The following is a 19,476-nucleotide window of genomic DNA, read 5'->3' on the forward strand; positions in this document are numbered from 1 at the left end:
TTTTATTATATGCTTAAATGGTTTTCTAAGCAAGTGTTTTTATTTGCCATCTAAAGAACAAGCAGGCTTCTCATTCTACAGATACTCTTGTTAAAGACCCTTTATGCACTACGTTCAACTACAGTGACAAGCCTCAAGGAATATTTTCATCATATTATGTGATTAGTGATTAAACAAAACAAGCATTACTTAAGAGGAATTTTATAAAACCATGGAGTTTCCAGAAACATTACATATGTATATGTGCCAAAACTGATTAGCATACTAAATTACATTTTATGTCAAGGTGATGTGCAGAGTCAGACCCAGTCTGGGCCAGTAAACATTATTTTATATGGGCCATGCTCTAACTCCTTAAAACTACTATTACAACACCAACACCACTACTTAAATTCCCTTTCTGCTCCATATCCCCATTTCCAGCCATACTACCCTGGTATAAGTACTACAGGCTCATAAATTAGTTCACTGAAGGATACAGAAGTTGTGATCTGATTTGAAATGCATGGGATTAGATTTTTATTCACACTGGATGTTGCCTAAACAATCCCGGCTCCATTTTGCAACTTCCCGCATTTGTAAAACTTCCCTTTAACTGTAACAAGCAACTGGAGAAAAGGATTAATAGGAAACCTGGCACTGTAGTTTACCAAATAACGCAGTACACAAGTAGACACAGGCCTGTAGGGAAATACAATCAGGACCAGCCACTGAACGCAATTGTTTTTTGAGTCTAAAGATAAAACAGTTTGATTCTTGGATTGTCTGATGACAGCATGAAACTAAAAATCACAGGCATTTATTGTGGGAAGGTCCTTTAAAATGAAATGGTCCAAACCCCTTGTTTTCTTGATGAACAATGGAAAAGGATTAGACTAATTTCAATCCAAATATTCACGTGCCTGCTATGTGCTGTGTATTAGTTCACAAACTGAATTTTGTAAAGAGACTTATTTAGTATACATATGAAACATGCCTGTTTACAATACACAGTTTTTTTGTTTTTTTGGCGGGGGGGCGGATGGAGTCTCGCACTGCCACACAGGTTGGAGTGCAGTGGCGTGATCTCGGCTCACTGCAACATCCGCCTCCCGGGTTCAAGCAATTCTCCTGCCTCAACCTCCTGAGTAGCTGGGATCATAGGCACCTGCCACCACGCCCAGCTAATTTTTGTATTTTTAGTAGAGACAGGGTTTCACCATGTTGGCCAGGCTGGTCTCGAACTTCTTGTAAGCCACCATGCCAGACCCACAAGTTCACTTTTAAGTCTATAAAATTAACTAAGAGGCAGTACAGGTTTGTGGGAAGAACAGAAATCCAAGCGCTGGAATCACTTAGTAAATTAAATACTGTGGTGCTTTATGCAAATCATTCAACTTCTTACTTATTATAGATGGGCAATCTTACGTCACAAGTCCTTCCAACACCAGTAACAAAACAAATTAGGTTCATTTGTTAAAAAACAGCATTGAGTCATTTGAAAGTCCACACTTGGATACTAGGAATTTGAATTAAAATTAAAAGTATTTAATTCTGCTTAATATTATGGTAGATTATGAGTAAAATTACTTGTATATGGATAAAATAGAAGAATATTCTGAAAGAATATATTAGAGACCATTCATTGTGAGTATGTCTGGTGAAAAGGGGAAACAGAAGGTAAAGAATGGGACTTCTGTTTCTCAACATGCAGTCTCTTACACTGCCTAATTCTTTCATGGGTATGTATTATTTTTATAATTTTTCAACTCTAATTTTTTTTTAAAAAGTACTTAAATCATGGAAGGCAATGCAATATAGCAGAAAGTTCTTTCTACTGGACTAGAAAAGGAGAGAAAAGACTTCTAGTCTGGCTCAGTTAGCTCTGTAAGCTTGGGACATCTATATAAGCTTGGGAAGTCTATACGAGTTCCAACATTCTCTCTTATGAAAACAAGAATGAAACTACACTGCTGTCACCATCCCACTGGACTCGATGTTATATTAATTGGTCTTAGGTTACTATTCTCTCATTCAATTGTTCAGTGCATTCATCAAACACTAAAAGAAGAACAAGAACTAAATGAATGTAAGAGTGTAGAAATTAATTTCTCTATAATCAAAATAATTGATAGTAAAAAAAAAAAACTATCAGAGTTCTGGAAATGTTTAATTTGCGAAAGGAGAGAAGAAATAAAAGATAAACTTGGTGAAAATCCAAAATCTATTATTGAGGAAGGTAAATAAACATATGTTCAGCCCTTGACCTGAGGTGATTTTATCAGAATGCTTTCCAAACATATGTCAGTAATTAAATTTTTGAAATCTTCTAAATCACATAAATTACACCTCTGGTAGGGATTATGAGATGATACTATCTTCTGTTTCCTAATTGAGTGATGGATCATACCTTCTTTTTCTAAATACTAATTCAATTACTTATCTCCCTAATGATGGATCTGAATGCATGAAATTACTCTTTTCCACTTAAGATTCATTCATCCTGTATCAGAGAAGAATAAGATGCATGACTGCATTTTTCTTCACAGCTTTATGTGACTGCTAACAGGGTCATGTGGTTATCAAAGCCACTTTCTTGCGATTTATTATTAATATGTATTTATTGCAAGTTTTCTCCCCAATCACATACCTTAAATAAAACATACTGTTAAACATTAAAACTTGAAGTCTGGCTGGGAGCAGTGACTCATGCCTGTAATCCCAGCACTTTGGGAAGCCAAGGTGAGGAGATCAGTTGAGGTCAGGAGTTCGAGACCAACCTGGCCAACATGGCAAAACCCCGTCTCTACTAAAAATACAAAAATTAGCCGGGCGTGGTGGTGCAAGTCTATAGTCCCAGCCACTCAGGAGGCCGAGGCAGGAGAACTGCTTGAACCCAGGAAGCAGATGTTGCAGTGAGCCAAGATCTTGCCACTGCACTCCAGCCTGGATGACAGAGTGAGACTCTGCCTCAAAACAACAACAAAAATCTCAAAGTCTTCTTTAACATTTAAAATATGCCCAATTTTTAAGTTTTAAAAGAATACTTTTTCTTTTATGTCACCTAATAGACAAAATGAACAAAGGAGGGGGGAAAAAATGACACCTTTTTTCTTCCATAACTCTAAGTTTGGCTAAATGTTACAAAAAAAGTATCTGTCCTCCAAAAAATTGTATCTTCTAATTTACTATTAAGTACCAGTCACTGAATATCTAGGCAAACGTTCAAGAGGCAGACAGAAAGCCTAACCACTCCATACTCCTGTTCTCTATTCTTTTGACCCTAAGATTCAAATTTATTGGAGACACCTGACTATACTAAAAATTTTCACTTTGGCAGCTCTAAAGGAAGGCACAGACCATGTGACTACCACAAGGGAGCCCTTGACAGAATAGCATCCAGCTTAGCCTCTTAGAGCAAGTATGCAGACCACTGCATATAAATTCAGAGAATGTGTAAGGATGGAAACCATTTTCTTCTTCCTAAATATGTATTTAAGTACCCTGCTTGGAGCTTTACTGTGCAAGCAAGGTTCATTTAAAGCAAAAACAGAATTAGGAATCTTCTTCAAAGTCTAGAAGGCTCTACAGTGTCTGGTCTCCACAAATAGTTTGTCCATTGTTTGCCATTAAACTTTCTAACCCAGAGGCTAAAAAAATGAATGACCACTGTTTTTTGTTTCTTCTTTAATATTTCACACTTAACATTAAACCACTGTATCTTACCTTTTTCATTTTTGGGGGGAAATGAGGTATTTATTATTTCTTTGCTAAGATTAAGTGCAAGAAGAAACTTGGAATCAGACTGTTCTAGCAGCTGCCCCTTTGCAGTGTGACCTTGGTCAAGTTATTTATCCCCGTGTATCTCAATTCCTTTAACTAAAATTAGGAGTATCACTACTACTACCACTTAATCTCACAAGGCTACTGTGGGGACTAACAACACATAAAGACTATACAAGTAGTTTGCATAAACATCCTGCCTTTCTCCATTAAAATGTGCTCTCAGCACTTTCTAGATCTGTGTAATATGATTCCCTAGGACTCCATTTCCTCAGCTGTAAAACCAAAGAAAATAACACAAAGTACCAGGTATGCAGTGAACACTGGAAATAATTTATGTAAAGCATTTATCAGCATAGTATCTCAAAAAATGCTAGTCCTAACTTACAAATAATAGATCCTTTTCCTTCCAACTTGAAGCTGTGCTACTGAACATCTTCACGTTGTAGTTTTTGATCCTGCCATTTCAATTTGTCTTGTGGGTACACATCTAGACCTGCAAGCTCCAGGAAATAGACTTCCTTTCTGCTAACCCCTTCCCTTAAAGTTTGAAGAAGATGCCAAGTGATTGAATCCATCCAGAGAAGCTACAGTGGCACCAGATAATACCATAAAGAATATGCTATAATAGGTTTCAGGTGTTTCTCAACTGCAGTAGTGTGAGATATGCTCCAGCCTCAAAAAAATAACATGAGCCATAGGAGCCGGAAGATTTTAAGTGCTAAAATCCTTGGCAGGAGACAAAATAAAGTAATACAAAAGACACTTAATGGAGGCCAAGCATGGTGGCTCATGCCTGTAATCCCAGCATACTGGGAAGCTGAGGACAGAGGACTGCTTGAGACCAGGAATTCAACACTGGCCTAGACAACATAGTAGGACTCTATCTCTACAGTAAATACACAAATTAGCTGGGCACAGTGGCACACACCTGCAGTCTGTTACTCAGGAGGCTGAGGCAGGAGGACTGCTTGAGCCCAGTAGTTGGAGGCTGCAGTGAGCTATCATCACACTACTGCACTCCAGCCTGGGTGACAGAGCAAGGTTTTGTCTTACAAACAAAACAAAACCCAAAAACTACAAAATGCACTCACTAAAAACAGTCCCAGGGCACATTAATGAATTCTGCAAAAGCAAGGGGTCAAGAGCAGTTGGGAGAAGTCATATATGAATCACCATAATACTGTAACAAGTTTGAACTAAGCCCTCAAAGGAAGGCTTGTTTTTGAGGGTTTTTTAAAGCTTTTTTTTTAATCTTTAAGTATCAAGACCATGTTTATCTGTAACCCTGGAATCACACAATTTTAACAAGCAACTATCCCAATTTTTCAGTCATTACTGCCAATTCTCGAAAGCAATTCACCATCTTTTATACATCTTGAGCCCAAAGGGCAGAGCACAAATGGACATAAAATAATATCTCTGCTACTCTCTGGGTCTCAGGAGTCCTATTTTCAGGGCAACCTCTTCATATCTTCCAAAGCTGCTAAGCATGCATTTTCCTCTCCAGTCAGTGCAGTCTTTCCTTGAGACACCACGGTGACATGTGTCTTCTTACTGCTGCTTCCCTCCTCTTGATTCCAACCCAAGCCATCTAAACCTTACAGGCTTGTCAAAATCAACTTTAACTTCATAAATATCTCTTCTTTACTAGAGCCCATATCAGTATCTACCTGTTTTCACCTTCTTACCACCTATTTAACAGATCAAGATACTAATTATAACAGTGTCTTGCCTCTAATGGCTTTAAATGCTTATGTCTTATCTTCATAATACTGAGTTCCTTGGCAGGACTTCATAAAGTTATTTTACTCATGCCCACTAATGGCCAAAGCAAGATCATTTTTCTTTGTGAAAAACTACTGTTAGAAGAGCTACTCACAGAATATAGATAACAAAACACATATATTAGGAAATTAGTAAATAAGGTAGAACAAGTATTTAGAGTAAATATAAAGTATCTTCTTGCTTTCAGTTGACAGTCATATATGCATATGCTCGGACTGAATGTCATAACTATTAAGTAAAAATAAAGGAATGGAACAATGGGCAGAGTATGTATACCACTGGATATACTATCTGTATAAGAAAGGGAATATATACATACACATTTGTGTACATACGCACAGACTAATCTCTGAAAGGATGGAAATGAACTGGCAATAGGGTTTAACACTAAGAAAACTGGGTGGTCAGGCAGTGGATATAGACGACTTACTTTCTCACCCTATACCATTTTATGCTGCTAAATTTTGTACCATATACATGTATTTTCAATTCCAAATGATAAACAGAATAAAATAGCTTATTTATTGAAAGGAAAACATTTTTTACGTATACATATTTTAGTAAATTAATTAAATAATTGGCCGGGTGCTGTGGCTCACGCCTGTAATCCCAACACTTTGGGAGGCCGAGGCGGGTGGATCACTTGAGGTCAGGAGTTCAAGACCAGCGTGGCCAAGATGGTAAAACCCCGTCTCTACTAAAAATACAAAACATTAGCCACACATGGTGGCACCTAACTGTAGTCCCAGCTACTCGGGAGGCTGAGGCATAAGAGTTGCTTGAACCCGGGAGCTGGCGGTTGCAGTGAGCTGAGATCGCACCACTGCACTCCAGCCTGGCGACAGAGTAAGACTTTGTCTCAAAAAAAAAAAAAAAGAAAACAAAAATTAAAATGCTCTTCTGTGCATAGGATTTATTATGATAAAGACTCAAACATTCAATCATTTCTTGGGCAATTATAAATGCCAGCCTCTATGCAATTTTGTAGAGATGAATTATTTTAACACTTTATAATTCATAATCATTTTTACATATAATTTATAAACATTATTAGTGAAAGCAGAATAAATAACTGTGAAAAAATAGTGCTTATGAAACTAGAAAGGCCTGAATTTAAATCCAGGATCCTAGACTTTGTAGATGGGGCATGGTTCTCAGCTAATTACTTAATTTGTCTTAACGCTAATATCCCTCTTAAGAGCAGAGTTCAGCAAACTATAACCCCAAAGCAAATTACATCCTGCCACCCATTTCTTGTAAATAAAGCTTTACTGGAACAATCCATGCGTATTTGCTTACATATCATCTATGGCTGCTTTCTCAGTACAATGTGAGACTTGACTAGTTTTGATAGAGCCCATGTACCCCATAAAGCCAAAAATACTAATTATCTGGTCCTTTATTACAATAAAAGTTCACCCGCCCCTCCTAAAAGTAAAATGCATACAAACCACATCTACTTTGAAATTGTCTAAGAATATAAAATCTCAGGATATGTATCCTAGAGCAAAGAAAAAGAAAAAGAAAAAAAAAGAATAAAAAAGACTAAAAATTTAAAAAAGACTATAAAATGCCACTCCAAGTAGGAAGCAGGTCAAAACTATTTCAGAATGACATCAAGACATTATTAGTCTTTTTCACTCCTCCTCCAAGTGTACAGTGGAGTCTTCCAGAGGCTACATGGAATTGTGATGGCAAAAGACTACAACACAGCTGTATTCACTTAAGCCAGATATTAAAGAAATCTGCAAAAACAGTGCCATTATTCTTACCACATTTTGTTTCAAAACATAGTTATTTTAGTTAAAATATAGTCATTTATGTTAACATGTAGTGGGTTTATTATTATTATTATTATTATTTTAAAAGTCAGACATAACTTTTCTCAGTTTTATTTGTGTTGTTGGTGGCGGTGGTGGGTTTTTTTGAGACGGTCTCGCTCTGTCACCCAGACTGTTAGCGGTGTAATTACAGCTCACGGTAGCCTCAAATCTCCCAGGCTCAAGCAGTCCTCCCACCTCAGCCTCCCAAGTAGCTGGGACTACAGGCACACACCACCATGCCCAGCTAACTTTTTTTTAACCTTTTGTGGAGATGGGGGGGCCCATTATATTGCTCAGGCTGGTCTCGAACTCCTAGGATCAAGGGTAGGATCAAGGGATCCTCATGCCTTGGCCTTCCAAAGGGCTCAGATTACGAGCATGAGTTGCTGCACCCAGCCTTTTTCTTCATTTTATTATTATTATTTATTTTATTTTTTTGCAGCAGGATCTCTGTCACCCAGGCTGGAGCGCAGTGGCAGGATCACGGCTTATTGCAGCCTTGACCTCATGGGCTCAAGTGATCCTCCTGCCTCAGCTCCCCAAGTAGCTGGAACTTCAAGCATGTACCATCATGGCTAACACTAGTATTTTTTTTGTAGAGACAGGGTTTTACCATGTTGCCTAGGCTGGTCTCGAATTCCTGGGCTCAAGCGATCCACAAGGACATTCTAAATTTTTTAGGAAAACAAAGTAACATCTGTCAGAGAACATGCAAACTACTAGCTCAAGTTCACAGTTTCAATATTAGACTGTATTAATTTACCTTCAATAAAGTCAAATATTTGTGAAACTGGTTTTTTGGTGGTAGCTGTGATACAAAGTAAAATCAATGCAGACAGAAAACAAGAGTAGTGATTTCCAGCCTGATTCTCTGGTTTGAGTTGTGCAGTGCTCAACAGGCATACACATCCTGTTAACAAGCAACTGCAGCTATTTAAGAATAAATTTTATTGTTTTATTGCAGTATGTGCATTATTTGCTTAAACTGTACATAAATACTTATTATTTGGACTTAGTAACTAGGACTGTTAAGTATTTCTTTTGGCCTAGGAATACCATGAAAGGTATTCCTAGGGCACTATAAAAACAATCAAGTTTAGGAACTTCTGGTTTAAGGGAACATACTTTGCACAATCCACATTTCACTGTTCTTTAAAGGTCACAAATTTAGTGAGGTTTTACATTAACTTGTAGATTTGTGGCCAGCAGGAACAGTTTCTGTCCTGACTAACAGAGCGCGCCCATTATGGCTTGCAGTCCTCAGGACATTAACCACTTTTGTAACTAACTCAGCAATCTTATCCATATTTTTCCTTTTTTTTTTTTTGAGACGGAGTCTCACTCTGTCTCCCAGGCTGGAGTGCAGTGGCGCGATCTCAGCTCACTGCAAGCTCCGCCTCCCAGGTTCATGCCATTCTCCTGCCTCAGCCTCCAGAGTAACTGGGACTACAGGTGCCCGCCACAGCGCCCGGGTAATTTTTTGTATTTTTAGTAGAGATGGGGTTTCACCATGTTAGCCAGGATGGTCTCAATCTCCTGACCTCATGATCCACCCACCTCGGCCTCCCAAAGTGCTGGGATTAGAGGCTTAAGCCACCGCACCTGGCCTATCCTTATATTCTTTTATAAATTTTCTATAAAGTCCTAACTAGTCTAATGCTCCTTAAACTGCTTCTAACATCATACCTGTTCCCTCACTAATTAATGAGTTATAAAAATGTTTGGCAATTATGTTTTATACTTGCATTAGGATGCTAATTTTGTCCTTTTGTAAACTGTACTTTAGAATGCTAAAGTCCTTTTCTAGTATATCTAGAAATAACTATTTTTAAAAGCCAAAATTTTAAAATTTCACTAACTACCAAGTACTTTGGAGGAATGTATATATAAGAAAATACAAAGTATGGCATAAAAAAAGATTCTATACATACTCCTGTATTTAAATAGTGGATATATCTATATGTTAGAATATAATCCAACTATCTTGTAAGTCTATATGGTTTTCTATATTTTCTACCATTTAATAAATATATTCAGGCTGGGCACAGTGGCACACACCTGTAATCCCAGCACTCTGGAAGGCCAAGGCACTTGAGTTCGAGACCCGTCTAGGAAACATGAGACCCTGTCTCTACAAAAAATACAAAAATTAGCCAGGCATGGTGGCATGCGCCTATAGTCCCAGCTACTAAGGTGACTGAGGTGGGAGGATCACCTGAGCCCAGGAAGTTGAGACTGCAGTGAGCTGCCATCCTGCCACTGCACTCCAGCCTGGGCAGCAGAATGAAACTCTGTCTCAAAAAAATAATAAATATATTCGATCCTTTTATAATCAGAAAAATACACAATAGACTTGTTTAAATGTTTGGGATGATCTATGAACACATTCTTTTTTAAAAAGTGCTATTAATGCAAGTTTTAAAAAAAGAATGAGGGAGTGATATAGAATTAAATTCCCTCCAAAGAAACATTTTAGTACTATTCATTAAATAGAGGGCTAAGGACAAAAGAATAAATGGCAATATTTGTATAATTAGTTACTTCCAATGACAGACTATGCCAGTAAACTAAATATAGAGATAACAACTTATTTTACTCTCAATTTTCCACTTATTCTTTCTAATTTTGTTTTACTTCATGTCAAACATTCTTATCTAGATCACTCTTTTCATTTGAAGCTACAGAAGTGACAAATGTGCCTAACAAGGGAGAAGAAGGGGAAAAACTTTCACTTTGGGGGTATACTTATGAGGAACAGGTGAGGAGGGAGCAAAGTAAAAAGCAAATGAGTAAATATGTCTCTATATGTACTGAATCATGTCCATCCAAATGAGAAAAAAAATCTAGAAGTGCTGGTGGTTTGTAAGGAACTTGCTTCTTTCCACATCTGATAACTGACTCTGGATCCACTTCTTTCTGGGTCGCTTTTCACCTAGGCTGCCTCCTTTATTACCCAGAGTTGCTCTGTCATCTTATTAAAGATACTTGGCTCAGCACTACTTAGAACTTCCTCTTGTTCGCTTCAGAAGCATATACACGAAAATTGGAACCATACAGAGAAGATTAACATGGCCCCTGCACAATGATGACATGCAAATTCATGAAGCAATCCACATTTTTAAAACTATAAAAAGAAAAAAATAAAAAGAACTGCATATCATGCATGAAATACTGAAAATGGACTACCACACTTGTAGTGGGTCTAACAGTCAAAAGGCCTCTTTACAACTACATGTGAATGTAAGACCAAAGTCAAACCTCTGAAAACATTTGGTCTAAAGGAGGGAATGTTATGGAAGTTCTACCATCTGCTTTCAATGAATGATTTATAGAACAAAAGACCTGAATATATGTAAACAACATCAAATGATTTGAAAAAGGATTAATAAAATGTTACACACTACTATCCGTAAATTAGGATCATTTCATTTTGTCAAGTTGATAGGTCTGACTCATAAAACTGCATAAGGTACTATGAGAACCAAGAAAAATTTATGAAACAGGCTTTCAAAGAGTTATCTAGTCATTCATTCAGTTATTTACATCTATTATCTCATTTAATCTTGTGCAGGCCAGGCGTGGTGGCTCGTATCTGTAATCCCAGCACTTTGGGAGGCCGAGGTGGGTGGATCACTCGAGGCCAGGAGTTCGAGACCAGCGTGGCCATCTGGTGAAACTGCTTGTCTACTAAAAATACAAAAATTAGCCAGGCATGGTGGTACATGCCTATAATCCCAGGTACTTGGGAGGCTGAGGCACAAGGATCATTTGAACCCGGTATAGAGGCTGCAGTGAGTCAAAATCGCATCACTGCACTTCAGTCTGGAAGACAGAGCGAGACTATGCCTCAAGGAAGAGAAAAAACAAACAAATCTGCACAACAAACGTCTGCCATTTATTTTCAGAGGAGCAGGCTATTGGTTGGCAAATTCAGGTCCACCAGGAAAACTCGTAATAATGCATACGTTCATCACATCCTGAAAATGCTGCATGTACAAAAAGTCATAATTCTTGAGTTAAAAATGTAGGATTCTGAGTATTTATCGTGTGGATCAGGACAACTGGCCCGTTCCTCTGCCTCCCTGTACCTGGCATCACCCTAGCCTCAGTTACAACTTGGTCCCTCAGTACCTTCAACTGCTTCTGAAAATGCCTGACATGTTTAAAGGAGTTACAGGTGGTACTGCATTCCTCCTTAAAGGAGATCAAATATACAGGATGCCAATGTCTCAAATGAAGACTACACAATGATGTACCCAGAAGAATTAAAAGAGCTCTGAAACATGTAATGCTTGAATTTTACAGCAAGTCAAAGCACAAATACAGAACTCTTGGTTCTGCATCATCTACAGAGCATACCTTGTATTGTACTTCAAACACTGAGCCATGTTCAAACTTACCAGTGTAATATTCCTCAAAGGAAGAATCCTCTAGTTTGAAATGTACTTAATGATTTTATCAATTTTTTACTGGGTAATTTTAGCACCATGTGGTTCTACGGGTTGGAGAAAAGGGTGAGCCTTTCCACTATTAAAGTGTCCTTTGGTAACTTACCTTTTTGAACCCACAAAACATGCTTGAAATCATCAAGGAATAATGCACGACGGTACACATTCATTCTACTACTTGAGCACACTCACGTGTTCAAGTCAGTAGTATATGCTTTCAGAGAAGGGGTAAGGGCTGCAGGTAAAGTTGAAAACGTAAAAGTATATACAATCCCAATTTTTCTGTTTTCACATATTGTTAAGAGAAATCATAATGTCTTGTTTCTTTCACTAAAGAATTCTAGTTGAGTGTGATTTTTTTCAATAGTGAAATTAAAGCCCAGAAATACTATTTATTCAAGAACAAAACAAATCATTAGCAGAAAAAAAGTTATGTGGAAGAGGTAAACTATTTTCTGATATAAAGCTTAAATCCTAAAATATAAAAATTAGCCGGGCGTGGTGGCATGCACCTGTAATCCCAGCTACTCAGGAGGCTGAAGCAGGACAATTGATTGAACCCAAGAGGTGGAGGTTGCAGTGAGCCGCCAGCCTCCAGCCTGGGTGACAGAGCAGCACTCCGTCGCCAAAAAAAAAAAAAAAGAAGAAGAAATAAAGGTGGGGAGATGACATGCTACACTGAAATTGATGTTTTAAATCACAGGGACAAATACCAAAATTTACCAGCCAACAGCCCAATTTTCTTTTAGTGAAAAGTACCCCCTATATAGCTAGTCATTTTTTTAAAATCTCAGTTAACATGGAAATACTTTTAGCCAACTGTTTTCAATTACATATACTGTGATGTCCCTTTATTTTTCTACATTCTCAATACCAGTTAACACTAAATAAACAATACTACTCAATTTCAGGAGTACATAATTATCCCTCAAATGTTGCCTAACAATGTTCCCTCTAGGGTCCTCTGTGTGCAAATTCCTACTTTATATATGAAGTACGTTTAAGATCTCAAAATGTGTTGAGGCTATTTCTACTACAAGAATCGCAATTCACAATCCAGCATGACAGGGGACAAAGTCCAACAGTACTGTAGGCTTCCTATTAAAAAATACTCATACTAAAATAAGGGTCACAAACAGCCCAATTGCTCAAACCACTCAATAATGAATAACACTGACAAATAACCACACGAAACCAATTATTATAAGAATCAAAAGATCTTAACCCAACTATAAAATGTAGTTTAAAAGATCATCTTTTAACATCAAGAATGGTGAAGACACTATTTCTATTTTAATGACATAACTCAATTTTTATTTTGTTAGATTACTTTTCAAACCTCATTTACCACTTTGATCCTAAAGCATATGAAACAGATTTACAAAGGAAAAGCATGTACTATTCAGTTCAACCCAACCTATCATACCTTTTGTGCTGGGAATTATAGATCTTGACTAGAAAAAAAGGTAAAATTATGATGTATACTGGAAACTAAAATAAATGATTCTATATTAAAGATTCAATTTAGGAGTAATGTAGGAATGGGGAAAGGAGAAAGACTAAATTCTCATCTTCTATAGTATGAATTCAAGAGAAGACTAAAATCTCACACACACACACACACACACACACACACACACACACACGACATTAAGAACAGCAGAATAAACATGCTATTAATAAATTTAGATGTAAAATGCCACAACAAACAGTTAGAAATGTTATTTCAGGGGAGCAACTCAAGAAGAGAGATGGAATTTAACTTGAATTGCCAGGGAAGACAGAGTGGGTGGGAGAGAGAGAATATGAGCAAAGAGAAAATGAGTTTAGACTAAGCTAGAATTGTGAAGGGCAACTCTGGCTGGATAAAATGGCTTCTGCTGGGGAGCAAAAACGCTAGACAATGCTTGGGCGATCCCTACACAACTGACACACATTATGTTCTTCTGTTGGACAGTGCTTCACCAAAAGTAGTCTAACCAAAGTACATACAAGGGCAGAGTGATCTGAGACAAAAGAAACTACAAGTCAAGAGACGCAGGTAGAAGACAACAACAGACCTGACATTCTATCAAGGAGGCAGCTCCACCGTTTCCATAATATTTAGTATTTTAATTTAGCACTCAGTTTTCCATGATATTTTTTTTTCTTTTCTTTTTTTCTTTGAGATGGAGTTTCGCTCTTGTTGCCCAGGCTGGAGTGCAACGGTGCGATCTTGGCTCACTGCAACCTCCGCCTCCCGGGTTCAAGCGATTCTTCTGCCTCAGCCTCCTAGGTAGCTAGGATTACAGGCATGCACCACCATACCCAGCTAATTTTGTATTTTTAGTAGAGATGGAGTTTCTCCATGTTGGTCAGGCTGGTCTCAAACTCCCGACCTCAAGTGATCTGCCTGTCTCGGCCTCCCAAAGTGCTAGGATTACTGGCATGAGCCACTGTGCCCAGCCCATGATATTCTTTAACCATAAACATCAAGCTGTTATACTTCAATCTTATACAACTGTTAATAAAATCCTAAATGAAGCATGCAGCCACACTTAATAGACAGGTTCTGAGAGATAGATCTAATAATTTCTACAAACCATACTTAAAAGCTTTATTTTTATAATATCCTTTAACACTCCACAACAAGTAGTTATACTGTTATAATATACATTACACATTTTCAAAAATTTTTCCTTTCACTCCATAAAAGGATAGCAACAGAACCACAATGCTAGTAAATACCATATTTTCAAATTCATACCAAAATCATGGTGATTTCAAACATTTGGCAAGACTACTTCTTTAAAATTAGAAAATAGCTGATGTCATTATTTTAGCGGTAAAATCAGTATACGATATGACATTTCTTATACTGCCCTTATGTAGAAAGATTTATAGTAGAAATACCTACCTTATTTAATGTAAACTGTGTAAATAAAAACTGATTCATAAATATTTGGCAAGCTTCCTCTAATACAAGAAATTACCAAAATCATAAAAAAATCCTTATTTTTTTCTAAATATTACTACCACCAGTTTCACTAATAATGGCAAATAGCTACCATTACACAACAACCAGATGTTAGGTTCTGTATTAGCTACTTCATTTATGCTATCTTATTCAATCCCACAAGATTCATCTACAAAAAAGGCAAGCTTAAGGTGAGTAATTTTAAGTTTAATAGAATTTATGCATATAATCTTTTTAATTAACATTTTAAATTGCTTCCTTAAACTAATGAGGAAAAAAATGTTAGAAAAAAATATGTAAAGTCAACCAAAAGCAACAGTATGAAACTGTATTCTTAAGCATCTTTTCAGAAATGAATATTCTTGTTGAAAGAGAAATGTTCTGAAATCTAACTCTAATCTGTAATGCTTTCCCCCTGGTGCCAAGTTGCTACGCAGATGCCACAGTCAGAAAATTTTACCAAGCGTGATCACACTTTTCAAAGAAAGGACCCCATTTACTAACAGCACACTACGAACCACACAGGCAGCCGTCCCTCAATCGCCTCCATTCCCCTTACAATCATATCATCTGCCTTTCAGCCTTGTTTGCTCACCTCCCAGACCTTTCTTCCTCTTACTGGTCTGTCTCATTTCTCATCATCCTACCTCATTCTGCAAAAAAAGTTCATAAGGGCTGTTAAGAAACATTTGTATAGAACACTAAAAGTGCATCAGGAAAAGGTTTTATATAAATGTTAACTCAAAATATATAATAAAGATCTTTTATGTCTATACATTTTTTAAAAGATGATACCCTCCTTGACAAAGGATGGTATGCAAAGTTTTACATCCTAAAATACATATCAGGTTCCCCTCCCAGTAGTACAAACTAGTTCCTTCCACTCCAACACGACACTCCCTTTAAAAAAATAACCATAAATTCTGAAGAAGATATTTAAAACTGCAAAAACCTGAGATACGAAATGCAGGCAGATCCTGGGGGAGGGGCAAGAGTTTACCACCAGAAGGAGGAAATGGCACTGAATCAATCATCCTCATTCTCATGATAGTGTCCACCTACCCCTGCACCCTCCTTTTTAAACAGTTTGTAGCATAGGGCAGAGTGAACCACAATAGCTAAAACTGACAGAAACCCCACCTTGAGTCTTAATGGCAAAGAACCAGAGGACTGAGTTAAAGAGCCCACCGCTGCTAGAACAGAAATTCTGGAAGGAAGAGAATCAGAGACACAAACTGCCCAAATCTCTGGCCAACTCCTAAATTACTGCATGGTGCAGGCTCTCAAAAGCCTGGGAAGGCTAAAACAGTGGTTTTCAACCAGGGGTGACTTGCCCTCCCAAGGAACATCTGGAACTATCTGGAGACATTTTGGGTTGTCACGACTGAGGGAGAAGGGTGTGACTGGCATCCGGTAAGGAGAGATCAGGGATGCTGCTGAACACTCTACAATGCACAGGACAGCTCTCACCACAATTATCCAGCCCATGAATCAACAGTGCCAAGGCTGAGAAACCCTAGGATAAAAGAAGCCCACCACAAAAGAGACAATAGTCTGGAGTCTGAATTCAGCTAAAGTTAACTCCTTGCTTAAAAAAGAAAAAAAAAGAAAAGGCCAAATTAACAATGTTCAAACATAACAGAATCCAGAGTCTCCACACTATATCAGTGTTCAGAATATAATTCAAAATTATTCAACATATGAAAAAAAACAAGAAAAATCTAACCCATATTCAAGAGAAAACAAAACCAATGGAGAAAATCCAGATTTTTTTAGTAGCAAAAATCTGTAAGCAATTATTGTAAGTAGCTTAAGGACATAAAGGAAAAGTGCTCACAATGAATAAACAAATACAAAATGACAGCTGAGAAATGGAATGATAAAAAAGGTCCAATGGAAATTATGGAACTGAAAATGACAATATCGAAAATAAAATATACACTTTCCAGTTATTTAAATCTTCTTTCAAAATCTGCCTTCTTTTATGTCCACACCACAGTAATGTTCACTAAATTCTTTTCTATAAAGATGGTATCTCACTGTGTTGCCCAGGCTGGACTTGAACTCCTGAACTCCTGGACTCAAGCAATCCTCCCGCTTCAGTCTCTATGGCATATGCATATAGCTAGGACTATACGCATATGCCACAGCACCCGGCGATTTTCACTAAATCTTGACTATAATTATATAAACCAGAAACTAAATGGAAATGAAAAGGATGATATCATCTAAACAACCATTTGATATTATTAAACCAATGGGTTCAGTCTGAAAACATACCATAAGTATCCTTTTAGGATTAATAATACAGGTGGCAGAAATATATGGTAGACTATAACAGGAATTCATAAGTAATAATAAGCCACACTGGAAAATTAATTTATACTTACTACAGCTGAAATTTTCCAAATTAAAATTAAGACAACATTCCCCTCTCGCCTACACAGATGAACTGTTTTCTCATTTTGTAAATACAAAATAAATGTGGAAATGAAAAAATATAGTAACAGCAAAAAATAAGAGCAGTCATTTCCCTCAGACAAGTCTGTTTTTAACTTGCCATAAAATTCCCCCCATGTTACTGAGATGCCATGAAAAAGGAATGGAAACAACCTTCCAGGCATATTCATTTTTACACTTTCTCTAAATTCTAAGATACTTCAGCGAAGTATGCTGAATTTAGCTACATTTACAAAGCAGAGGATAAAACATTCCTTTTTAAAATGTAGTCAACTTCTAGAGTAATCCATTTCATTAATCTGTAAGAATGATCTAGTTGATATACTGCAATATCATTCTATGGTACTTAGGCTCAGTCTATTATTTGGTCAGAAAAACATACCAGGAACAACATCCTAAATGAGGCTGAGATATGAGTAAACTGAACAGTACTTCCCTCATGCTACTAAAAGGTTAAACTTTGAACCTTTATTCATACATGCTCTGAAGCTTCAACTGACTTTCTTTCCAACAGGGTAAGTGGCTTTTGGCTAAAACATCCTAAGCAAAGGTGAAAAGGTGGTCACCTCTGTAATAAAAACTGAAATTAACACCTCAACTCCCATTTGGTACCTACAATTTCCCCTTCCATTTCTTAATCTATGAATATCGTTACTCGAGTTAACACAATCCTTCCCTCTCTACAAACATGTTCTTTTAAAATTTTCCAACTTTTGGGAAGAATGGAATCAAATCTCCCGCATTGGTGAATACAGGAGTTACTTTCTGCTTATAGCAGAAGTAAATACCACGAAGGCAACACGCCCTAAGTGGTAGAGAAAAAAAGAATGAAAGATCTGGATATATACAGAGACATACATGGATAAGACATGTCCAGACTTCACCAAATTCACTTCACTTAGAGAATCAGAGAATCTGAAAGCTAAAGGACAATTTAGAAATAAATGCTAAAATTGAAGTCCCAAGGGATTCGCTAAGTCCCACAAGGTCAAATAGTTAATGGAAAATCATCTATATTTCTGGATGAATGGTCTACTGAACAAGGAGAGATTTGTTTCGGGCTTGGTTTCAGTTATCTAGCCGGAATATAAAAAGGAATTACAATAATGGTATTCTCTCAATCTCTCCAGTATATTAAAAAACAAGGTATAGGTCAGGTGTCATGGCTGACGCCTGTAACCCTAACACTTTGGGAAGCCGAGGCAGGTGGATCACCTGAGGTCAGGAGTTCGAGACCAGCCTAGCCAACAAGGTGAAATCCCATCTCTACTGAAAATACAAAATTAGCCAGGCGTGGTGGTGCATGCCTGTGATCTCAGCTACTTGGAAGGCTGAGGCGGGAGAACTGCTTGAACCTGGGGGACGTTGCAGTGAGCTGACATCGCACCACTGCACTCCAGTCTAGGCGACAGAGTGGAACTCTGTCTCAAAAAAAAAAAAAAAAAAAAAAAAATTTAAATTAAACTTAAAAACAAGGTATATCTTTTACTATAAAAAAGAATTTAAAAACCAGGTAAATCTTCTACTATAAAAAAGAATTTTAAAAACAAGGTGTATCTTTTACTATAAGGTATTTTCAATCATTCTTGAAAATAGCATATATTTAAATATATTTTACTTTAAAGTGTAAAAATCAGTAATTAATGTTGACATATACTGTTTAGACCACTAATAGCACAAATGAAAAATAAAACCTAACAGTCATAACTTCTTTTAAGGTATTAAGAAAAAAAGAAAAAACTAGAAGAGTTAGCTAGAAAGCAAATACTGTATTTAACTATCATCGCCTCTGGTTGAAGTGGTCTTTCAATTTAACATTCCCCTATATATGTTTATGAAACTACAGAGCAAAGTACCTGGTACACGGAAAATACTTTTAAAAATTATAGCTACTACTATTAAGCTTTATCACAAGCCCTTATTAAGTGTTTGTCTGCTTCCTTCCTGGAATCAACAGTTTTGTGTTTTGCAGCTACTTGTAAAAAATATGGCAAGAGCTCTGCATTCAGTATCTTCACTTCAACTACCATTTATAATGCAAGCTGCTGCAATCGGAATTTCACCACTTGAAACTGCCCATGTTATAGTCACCATGACTACATAATTGCCAAATCTAATAGTCTTTACAGTACATGTTTTACATGCCTCTATGGCAGACACAGCTGATCAATCTTGAAACTTTAAAATTCCATGGTTCTGGTAACACCAGTCTCTCTTGGTTCTCACTTCCAGTTGACTC

General features: G+C 37.1%; 1 protein-coding gene and 1 non-coding gene across 6 annotated transcripts in view; one reads left to right on the forward strand and one right to left on the reverse strand.

The window, feature by feature from the left end:
* MED13L (mediator complex subunit 13L) overlaps positions 1–19,476 on the reverse strand; it is a 319,228-nt gene that overhangs the window by 114,544 nt on the left and 185,208 nt on the right. The window lies entirely within an intron of this gene.
* On the forward strand, positions 10,387–10,493 carry LOC123567858 (U6 spliceosomal RNA). Its single transcript, XR_006690949.2, has one exon. It is a non-coding gene; the product is annotated as a U6 spliceosomal RNA (small nuclear RNA).

Source organism: Macaca fascicularis, chromosome 11, assembly GCF_037993035.2.
Source record: "Macaca fascicularis isolate 582-1 chromosome 11, T2T-MFA8v1.1".
NCBI lineage: Eukaryota > Metazoa > Chordata > Mammalia > Primates > Cercopithecidae > Macaca > Macaca fascicularis.